Raw genomic sequence first — 9,955 nt, 5'->3', positions numbered from 1 at the left:
TTAGGGCTAGTTTTGTGTTAGGGTTAGGACTAGGGTTAGGACAATCATTAATATAAGAACTAGGATTACAATTAGAGTTAGTTTTAGGGTTAGGGTTAGTGGTAGGGGTAGTTTTAGTATTAGGGTTAAGTTTACGGTGAGGGTGATATTTAGACCTAGGGTTAGTTTTAGGATATGAATCAGTGTAAGGGTAGGGTTACTGTTTCGAGCTAGGGTGAGTTTAGCATATAAGCCAGTGTCAGGTACACATTTAAGGTTAGGATTAGGACTCAGATTAAGATTATGGTTAGGTCTAGGTGTAGTGTTAGGGTTTGGTTTAAGTTAAGTTTAGGGTTAGGGCTAATGCTCGGTTTTGTTTTATTGCTAGTGGTAGGGTTAGGGCTAGTTTTATGATTAGTGTTAGGATTAGGTTTAGTGTTAGTGTGAGGCTTAGGCTTAGTCTTAGGGCTAGGACTAAGGATTGGGCAAGGATTAGGGCTAGGGTTAGGGTTATGGTAAGGGCTAGGATTAGAACTAGTGATAGGGCTAGTGTGAGAATTATTGTTAGTTTTAAGACTAAGGTTAGGCATAGGGCTAAATTAGGGCTAGTATTTGTTCTATGGTTAATTTTCAGCTTAAGCATAAAATTAGGTTTAGAATTAGAAATCAGTTTAGGGTAAGGGATGGTGTTGTAGCTAGTTTTAGAGGTAGGGTGATGTTTAGAATAAGGGTTAGGATTAGGGTTATGATTAAGGCTAGATTTAGGGCTAGGGTGAGGGGTAGAGTTTGTTTTAGGGTTAGGGCTAGGATTAGGAGTATGGCTAATTTCAAGTCTAGAATTATGTTTAAAGATAGTTTTAGGGTTAGGATTATGGTACCTCTAGTGTAAGGTTTGGGTTTAGGGTTAGGGTCAGGTTTAGGGCTAGGGTTATTATTCAGGTGAAGGTCTAGGTTACTGTTTGGAATTGGTTAAGGCTTAATGTTAGAGATTGAATTAGCTTTAGGGTAAGGGTTTGGGTAATGATATGCTTAGAATTATGGTTCATGTTAGTTTTAGGGAAATGGATAGGGATAGGATTAGAGATAGGTTTAGGTTTAGGCCTAGGGTTAGCATTAGGGTTAGGGTTATTTTATGGTAATATATAGGGTTAGGGCTAGGGTTATGATTATGTTTAGGGCTAGGGCTAGGTTAGGGTTAGGGTTAGGGTTAAAGCTCAGGATAGGCCTCTGATTAGGGCTAGGATTTGTGTTAAGTTAGTGCTAGGGTTAGGAGTACGGCTAATGTAAGTAAAAGGGTTATGATTAGAGCTAATTTTAGGGTTAAGATTAGGGCTACGTTTCGTGTTAGGGTTAGTGTTAGGATTAGGGTTATGTTTAGAGCTAGGATTAGTGTTAGTGTCAGAGTCAGTGTAAGAGTTAGATTTAGGGTTCGGTTTAACCTGGAATTAGGGCTAGCGTTAGGATTAGGTGTATGGTTAGGGTTTGGTTTTGTTTGAGGGTTAGGGATAGAACTTATGGCTCGGTTTTGTTTTAGGGCTAAAGCTAGGATTAGGGCTAGATTTAAGATTAGTGTTAGGGTTAGGGGGGCTAGTTTTAGGGTTAGGCTTAGGCTTCAGGTTAGGGTTAGATTTAGAGATAGATTATGATCTAAGTTTAGTTCTTGGGCTATTGATGAGTCAAGGGTTAGGAGTAAGTTTAGGACTAGGACTAAGTTTAGGGCTAGGGTTAGAGTTATAATAAGCGATAGGGTTAGAATTGTGATAGGGCTAGTGTGAGAGTTTGATTTATCTATGTCTTGGGTTAGGTTTAGGTTCAGGGATAGGGAGAAATTAGGGCTATGATTAGGGCTAGGGTTAGTATTGGGATTAGAGCTAGGGTTAGGATTAGGATTAATTTAGGTTTAGGGCTAGAATAAGGGCTTGTGTTTTTGTTAGGGTTAGGGCTAGAATTATGGCTATGGTTAATGTCAGGTGTGGGGTTACAATTGAGGAGAGGACAGTTTTAGGATTAGGTTTATGGCTAGGTTTAGTGTGAGGGTTAGGTTTAGGGTTAAGGGTCAGGTTTAGAGCTAGGGGAATTATTAGGGTCAGAGTCAGGTTAGAGTTTGGATGAGATTAGGGTTTAGGGTTAAAGCTCAAATAAGCATTAGGGTCAGGGTTAGGGTAAAGATAGGTTTTGTTTAGGGTTCAGGTTAGGTTTACGGTAATTGATAGTGTTAGGTTTAGCAACAGGGTTAGTGTTAGGACTAGGGATAGCATTAGGGTAAGGGAAATTGTTAGGATAATGGATATGGTTAGAGATAAGGTTAGAGCTAGTTTTATTCAGGAATAGGTTGTGAGTTAGCGTTAGGGTTAGGTTTAGAACTAGGGTTAATGTTAGGGTTATGTTTAGCATAAGGATAAAGTTTTGAACTAGGGTTAGGTCTAGGGCAAGGGATAGGTTTAGAGTTATGTCTAGGGATAAGATTAGAGTATGATTAGGGTTAGGGTTGGATTAGGGCTAGCATCATCATTAATGGTAGGGTTAGGGTTACAGTAATGGATATGGTGAGAGAGAGAGAATTTTTTAACATTTTTTTTAATTTTTTTAAATTTTTGGTTGACACAACATCTTTTTTTAAATTACATTTTATTGTTGCTGAGTATCGAACTCAGAACCCCATGCATGCCAGGCAAATATGCTACTGCTTGAGCCACATCCTCAGCCCCTATTGCTCAGTTTTGATTTAGTCCTGGGTTATATGATTAGCATTAGGATTAGGGCTAGCGCTAGTGTTAGGCTTAGACTTAGGATTAGGTTAAGATTTGGTATTAGTGTTAGATCTAGGGTTAGGGCTAGGTCTAAGGATAGGGCAAAATTTAGGTTATGGTAAATGATAGGGATAGAACTAGGGATAAGGCTAGGGCAAGAGTTAGAGTTAGTCTTAGGGCTAGGGTTATGGTTAGTTTTAGGGATAGGGCTAAATTAGGGCAAGGATTAGAACTAGGGTTGGTGTTCAGCTCAGGCCTAGAATTAGGGCTAGTTTCAGAGTTAAGTTTAGGGAAAGGGATGTGTTGTATCTATGTTTAGCGGTAAAGTGAGGATTAGAATTAGGATTAGTGCTAGGGTTAGGGTTAGGGTTATGATTAAGTCTAGGTTTAGGGCTAGGGTGATTGCTAGGGTTTGTTGTAGGGTTACGTCTAGAATTAGGGCTAGGGATAATGTCAGGTCTAGGGTTACAGTTAGGAGTAGATTTAGGATTAGGTCTATGTCTTACTCTAGTTAAGTGTTAGGCTTAGGGTAAGGGTCAGTTTTGGAGCTAAGGGTATTTTTAGGTTCAGGATCTGGGTTACGGTTTGTAGTAGGTTAAGATTTATGAATAGGGCTCAAATGAGCATTAGGGTTAGAGTTATATTTCGGGTAATGGAGAGGTTAGGATTAGGTTTCAGGGTAGGTTTAGGGTAAGGAATAGATTTAGGGTTTGTGATAGGGTTAGGGTTAAGCCTAGGGTTAGCATTAGGAATAGGGTTATCATAAGGGTAATGTAGAGGGAAAGGGTTAGGGTTAGGGTTTGGGCTAGGGTTAGGGTTATTGTTAGGGATAAGGCTAGGATTATGTTTAGGTCAAATGTTAGGCTTTGAGCTATGCTTATGTCTAATGTGAGGTTTAGGCTTAGGGTTAGGGCAAGTTTGGGTTTAGGGTTATGCTTATGGTTGGTTTAGGTCTTGGATTAGGGCTAGGTTTTGAGTTAGGGTTAGGTGTAGGTTTAGTGCTATTGTTAATGTAAGATCTAGGGTTCTAATTAGGGCTAGTACTAGGGTTAGGTTTATGGCTAGGTCTAGAGATAGGTTTAGGTTTTGGTTTAGAGTCCGTTTTAGAGCCAGGTTTAGTGTTAGTGTCAGGGTCACTGTTGAGATTAGAGTTAGGGTGAAAGCCAGAATCAGGAGTAGGGTTAGGTCTAGGGGTAGTGTTATTGTTTGGTTTAGATTGAGGGTTATTGTTAGGGCTAGGACTAAGTTTATGTTTAGGTATAGGGCTAGAGTTATTGATAGATTTAGGATTAGGTTTAGGTCAAGGGTTAGTGTTAGGGTTAGGTTTAGGTAAAAGATTACTGGTAGGGCTAGTTTTAGGGTTCAGTTTAGGGTTAGGGTCAGGTTTAGATCTATAATTAGTGTTATGGTCAGAATAAGGGTGAAGGTTAGTGGTAGGTTTTGGGTTACGATTAGAGCTAGAATGAGGGCTAGGGTTTGGACTAGTAATAGGGTTAGTGTTTGATTTAGGCTAAGGATTATGATTCGTACTAGGATTAGAATTATGGATAGGATTTGGCTTAAGGTAAGGGATAGGGTTAGAGCTAGGCTTAGAGCTAATGTTAGGGTTAGGTTTAGGGTGAGGGTTAGGATTAGAGTTAGGGTTAAATCTAGTCTTAGGGCTCAGATTAGGGCTATTTTTGTTTTTGGGTTAGGGCTAGGGTTAGGATTATGGCTAATGTAAGAAATAGGGTTATTATTAGGGTTAGTTTTAGGGTTAGGGTTTGGGCTAGGAATGGTGTTAGCATTTGCTTCATGGTTAGGGTGATATATAGAGCTAGGGTTAGTGTTTGGATATGAATCAGGGTAAGGGTTAGTTTTAGTCCTATGACTCCAATTTGAGATAGGGTTATTGCTAGTTGTAGGGTTAGTGTATGGTTTAGGTTAGGTTTAGGATTAGGGTAAAAGCTCCTTTTTTTTTTTTCTTTTCAGGGCTAGGGCTAATGTTAGGGTTAGTTTTATGATTAGCAATAGTGTTTAGCTCGTGGTAAGGTGAGGTTTAGGATTAAGGTTAGGGTTAGATTTAGAGTTATTGTTAGACTTAGGGTTTGGGCTAAGGTTAGGGCTGGTTGTAGGGTTACTGTAACAGACAGGTTTAGAAATAGAAATGCGGCTAGGGTGAGAGTTAGAGTTATTCTTAGGGCTAGAGTTAGGGGTTTCCTTAGGGTTAGGGCTAAATTATGGCTAGATTGGTGCTAGGTTTAGTGTTAGAGTTAGGCCCATGGTAAGAGGTAGAATTAGGGTTAGTGTTAGTGTTAGGGTTATGGATAGTTTTAGGGGAAGGGATGAGGCTATGGCTTGGTTTAGGGCTAAGGTGAGGGTTAAAATTAGGTAGAGGAATAGAGTGAGTGTTCCGGTTAGGATTAAAGCTAGTTTTAGGGCTAGGATGAGGGCTAGGTTTTGTGTTAGGGTTAGAGCTAGGATTAGGGCCATGGCTAATGTCAGATCTAGGGTTATGGTTTGGAATAGTGTTAACTTTAGGTTTATGGCTAGGTCTAGTGGAAAGTTAGATTTAGGGTAAAGGTCACATTTAGAGCTAGATGCATTATTATGGTCAGAGTCCGGTTTAGGATTTGGTTTAGGATAAGGTTTAGGGTTATGGCTCAAATTAGCATTAGGGTTAGGGTTAAAGTAATGGATAGTGTTAGGTTTAGGGTTCAGGTTAGGTTTAGAATAATAGATAGGGTTAGTGCTACCGATAGGATTCGGGTTAGGCCTAGGGTTAGCATTTGTGTTAGGTTTATGTTTAGGGTAATGGATAGGGTTAGTGCTAGTTTTAGGGCTTGTGTTAATGTTAGTATTTTGGCTAGGTTTAGAGATAGGCCTAGGGTTAGTGTTAGTGTTAGTGTTAGGTTTAGCAGAAGTGTTAGGTTTTGAGCTAGGATTAGGGCTAGGGTGAGGGTTAGGGTTAGAGTCAGGGCTATGGTTAGGGTTAGGGTTAGGGTTATGGCTTGGGCTAGCATTAGGGTTAGAGTTATGTTTAAGGTAATGGATAGAGTTTATGCTGGGATTTGTGCTGTGGTTACATTTAGGATTATGGCGAGGTTTAGGGTTAGGTTGAGGGTTAGTGCTGTTGTTATGTTCAGGGTAAGGATTAGAGTTAGAGTAGGATTAGAGGAATAGCCAGTGATAGGGTAAAGGTTAGTGCTAGGGATAGGGTTAGGGTTACTCTTAGGTCTAGGTTTAGAGCTAGGATTAGGGCTAGGTTGTGTGTGAAGTTTAGGGCTAGTGTTATGTGTATAGGTAATGTAAGAGCTAGGCTTATGGCTATGGATAGATTTAGGGTTTGTCTAGTGTTAGGTTTAGATTTTCAGTTAGGATAAGTTTCATAGCTAGGGTTTGTGTAAAGGTAAGTGTCTAGGGTTAAGTCTAGGCTTACTGTTAGGGATAGATATAGGGTTATGTTTATGGTTAGGTCTAGTGTAAGCGTTAGATTTAGGGTAAGGGTCAAGTTTAGAGCTAGATGTATTATTAAGGTCAGGATATGGCTTAGAGTTTAGTTTAGGTTTAGGTTTAGGGCTTTAATTAGCATTAGAATTAGAGTTAGGATAATAAATAGGCTTATGATTAGGGTACAAGGTAGTTTTAGGGTAATGGATAGGTTTAGAGATTGTGATAGGTTTAGGGTTAAGTGTAGGGTTAGCATTAGGGTTAGGATTATGGTTAGGGTAATGGATAAAATTAGAGCTAAGATTAGGGCTAGGGTTATGGTTAGTATTAGGGTTAGGGTTAGGGTAGTGTATAGAATTAGAGCTATGGTTAGGGCTATGATTAAGTTAGGGTTTGGGATAAGGCTAGGGTTATGTTTAGAATAAAGGTTAGACTTTGAGCTAGGGTTAGGTCTAAGGGGAGGCTTAGGGTTAGGGTTAGGACAAGGGTTAGTTTAGGGTTACACTTATGGCTAGGTTTAGGCCTAGGATTAGGGCTAGGTTTTGTGTTACTTTAGGCCTAGGGATAGGGCCATGGGTATTTAATAACTAGCGTTATGATTAGGGCTAGTTTTAGGGTTAGGGTTATGGCTCGGTGTAGTGTTAGGATTAGGTTTTGAGTTATGGTGAGCTTTGGAGCTAGGTTTATGTTAGGGTCAGGGTCCATGTTCAGGTTACAGTGAGTGTTGTGGTTAGTGCCAGAATTAAAACTAGAATTAGGTCTAGAAGTAGGGTTAGTGTTTGGGTTATGTTAAGGGTGATTGTGAGAGCTAGAGCAAGGTTGTTGTTCAGGTCTAGGGCTAGAGTTATAGCTAGATTTAGGAATAGGTTTAGGTCTAGGACTAGTGTTAGGTTTAGGTTTAGGTATAGGATTACCAGTAGGGCTAATGTTAGGGTTCAGGTCCGGGTTATGGTCATGTTTATACCTAAGGTTAGTGTTAGGGTCTGTATAAGTTTCAGGGTTAGGATTAGAGTTTGGGTTATAGTTAGAGGTAGAATGAGGGCTTGGGTTAGGTCTAGTAATAGGGTTAGTGTTTGGGTTAGGCTACGAATTACAGTTTAGACCAGGATTAGTATTAGGTTTAGGGTTTGGCTTAAGGTAACAAATAGGATAAGAGCTAGGATTAAGGAAAGAGTTAGGGATTGGCTTACAGCTAGGGTTGGTGTTAGGGTTAATGCTAGGGTTAGTGCTCGGATTAGGGCCAGGTTATGGGTTAGGTTAGGGCTAGTGATAGGGCTACAGCTAATGTACGAACTAGGGTTATGTTAAGGAAAGTTTGGGGGTTAGTGTTATGGCTAGGTCACCTGTTAGGGTTTGGGTTAGTGTTAGTGTGATGTTTGGAGCTAGAGTTAGTTTTAGGGTCAGTGTCAGTGTTCAGATTAGAGTTAGGTTTATGGTTAAAACCAGAATTATCACTAGGGTTAAATCTAGTGGTAGGGTTAGTGTTTGGGTTAGTTTAAGGTTTATTATTAGGGCTAGGGCTAGGTTTTTGTTTAGGACTAGGGCTAGATATATGGCTAGATTTAGGATTAAGTTTAGGTCTAGGGCTAGTGTTAGGGTTAGGTTAAGGAACACGTTTATTTCAAGTACTAGTGTTAGGGTTAAGTATAGGGATCGGGTCCAGTTTAGACCTACAGTTACCATTAGGGTAAGAATAAGTGTCAGGTTTGAGTGATAGTTGGAGCTAGAATGAGGGCTAGAGTTTGGAATAGTAATAGGATTAGGGTTAGGCTTAGTTTTAGCATTAGGGTTAGGATTGGCTTAGGGTAAGGGATAGGGTCAGATCTAGGTTTAGGGCTACATTTAGGGTAGGGTTAGGGGTAGTGTTAAGATTAGTTTTAGGGTTAAAGCTAGGGTTAGGTTTCAGATTAGTGCTAGGCTCTGATTAGTGTTAGGGCTAGGTTTAGAGTTACGGCCAATGTTTTTAGTAGAGTTACAATTTAGGCTAGTTATGTGATTGGGATTAGGACTAGGTCTAGTTTTAGGGTTAGGTTTAATGTTGGGGTGATGTTTACAGCTAAGGATAGTATTAGGGTCAAAGTTAAGATCAGTGGTAATATTAGGGTTAAAGTTTGGACTCAAATTAGGGCTAGGGTTAGGGCTTGGTGTAGGATTAGGTTTTGGTTTAGGTTATGCTTTCAAGTTAGTGCTATGTCTCTTTTTTTAATGCTAGTGATATAGTTAGGGCTAGTTTTTAGATTAGCATTAGGTTTCAGACTAGTTTTAGGGTTAGGTTTAGTCTTAGATTTAGAGTTAGAATTAGACATAGTGTTAGGTCTAGGGCAAAAAAATATGGCTAGTATTAGTTCTAGGTTTATAGGTAGGATTAGGGTTATGATAAAAATAGGGTTTGAACTAGGGATATGGATAGGGCAAGAGTGAGAGTTAGTCTTAGGGCTAGGCTTAGGGTTTGGTTAGGCATAGGGTTTAATTAGGGCTAGGAATAGGGCTAGGTTTATGTTTATGTTTAGGCTTATGGTTAGTTTGGGGCTTAGGGTTAGGTTTAGTGTAAATGATGGGGTTAGAGCTAGGTTTAGGGCTAGGATGAAAGTTAGAATTAGAGTTAGGGCTAGGGTTTCATAACTGTTATGATTAAGGCTAGGTTAAGGGATAGAATGAGGTCTAGGGTTTGTGTTTTGTTAGGGCTAGGATTAGTGTTAGGGCAAATGTCAATTCTAGGTTTATGGTTAGGGATAGTTTTAGGGTTAGGTTTATGGATATGTTTAGTGTAAGGTTTAGATTTAGGATAAGGGTCAAATTTAGATCTAGAAGTATTATTAGGGTCAGGGTCATGTTTACGGTTTTGTTTAGGTTAGGGTTTATGATTAGGGCTCAAATTAGCATTAGGGTTTGGATTAGGGTAATGATAGGGTTAGGTTTAGGGTTCAGGTTAGGTTTACCATAATGGGTAGGGTTACGGTTAGGCATAGGGTTATATTTAGGCCTAGGGTAGAATTAGAATCAGGGCTATGTTTAGGGTAATTGTTAGGTTTAGAGCTAAGTTTAGGGCTAGGGTTATGGATAGGATTACGGCTAGGGTTAGGGTTAGGGTTAGGGTTAGAGCTATGGTTTGTGTTAAGGAAAGGACTAGGATTACACCTAGGGCAAATGCCTGGTCTAAGGTTACTTTAGGAATAGATTTAGGCTTAGGTTTATGGCTAAGTCTAGTATAAAAATTAGGTTTAGGGCTAGGGTCAGGGTTAGAGCTAGGTATATTATCACGGGAAGGGTCAGAGTTAAGGTTTGGCTTAGGTTAAGTTTAGGAATAGGGCTCAAATTAGCATTAGGATTAGGGTAATTATAGGGTTAGGTTTAGGGTTCAGGTTAGGTTTATGTTAATGAATAAGGTTAGGGTTAGCAATAAGGTTAGGGTTAGGCCTAAGGTTACCATTATTCTTATGGTTATGGTTTGGATAATGGATAGGGTTAGAGCTAGGGATAAGGTTAGGGTTATGGTTAGGTTTCTGGCTAGGTTTAGGGTAAGGTTTAGGTCTAGGTTTGGGTTAGGGTTAAGTTTAAAACTAGGGTTAAGTCTCAAATAAAGGCTAGGTTTTGGGTTTGGTTAAGGCTAGGGTTAGGGCTATGGCTAATGTATGAACTAGTGTTACAATTTGTGCCAGTTTTAGACTTAGGGTGAGGGTGATGATTAGAGCAAGGGTTATACTTAGGGTCAGTGTCAGGTTCAGGAATTAGTTTTAGTGTTAGGTTTAGGACTCGAATTAGGGCTAAAGTTAGTGCTAGGTGTAGGTTTAGGTTTT

This window comes from Marmota marmota, unplaced genomic scaffold (assembly GCF_001458135.2).
Source record: "Marmota marmota marmota unplaced genomic scaffold, marMar, whole genome shotgun sequence".
NCBI lineage: Eukaryota > Metazoa > Chordata > Mammalia > Rodentia > Sciuridae > Marmota > Marmota marmota.
This window is presented reverse-complemented; position numbering follows the sequence as displayed.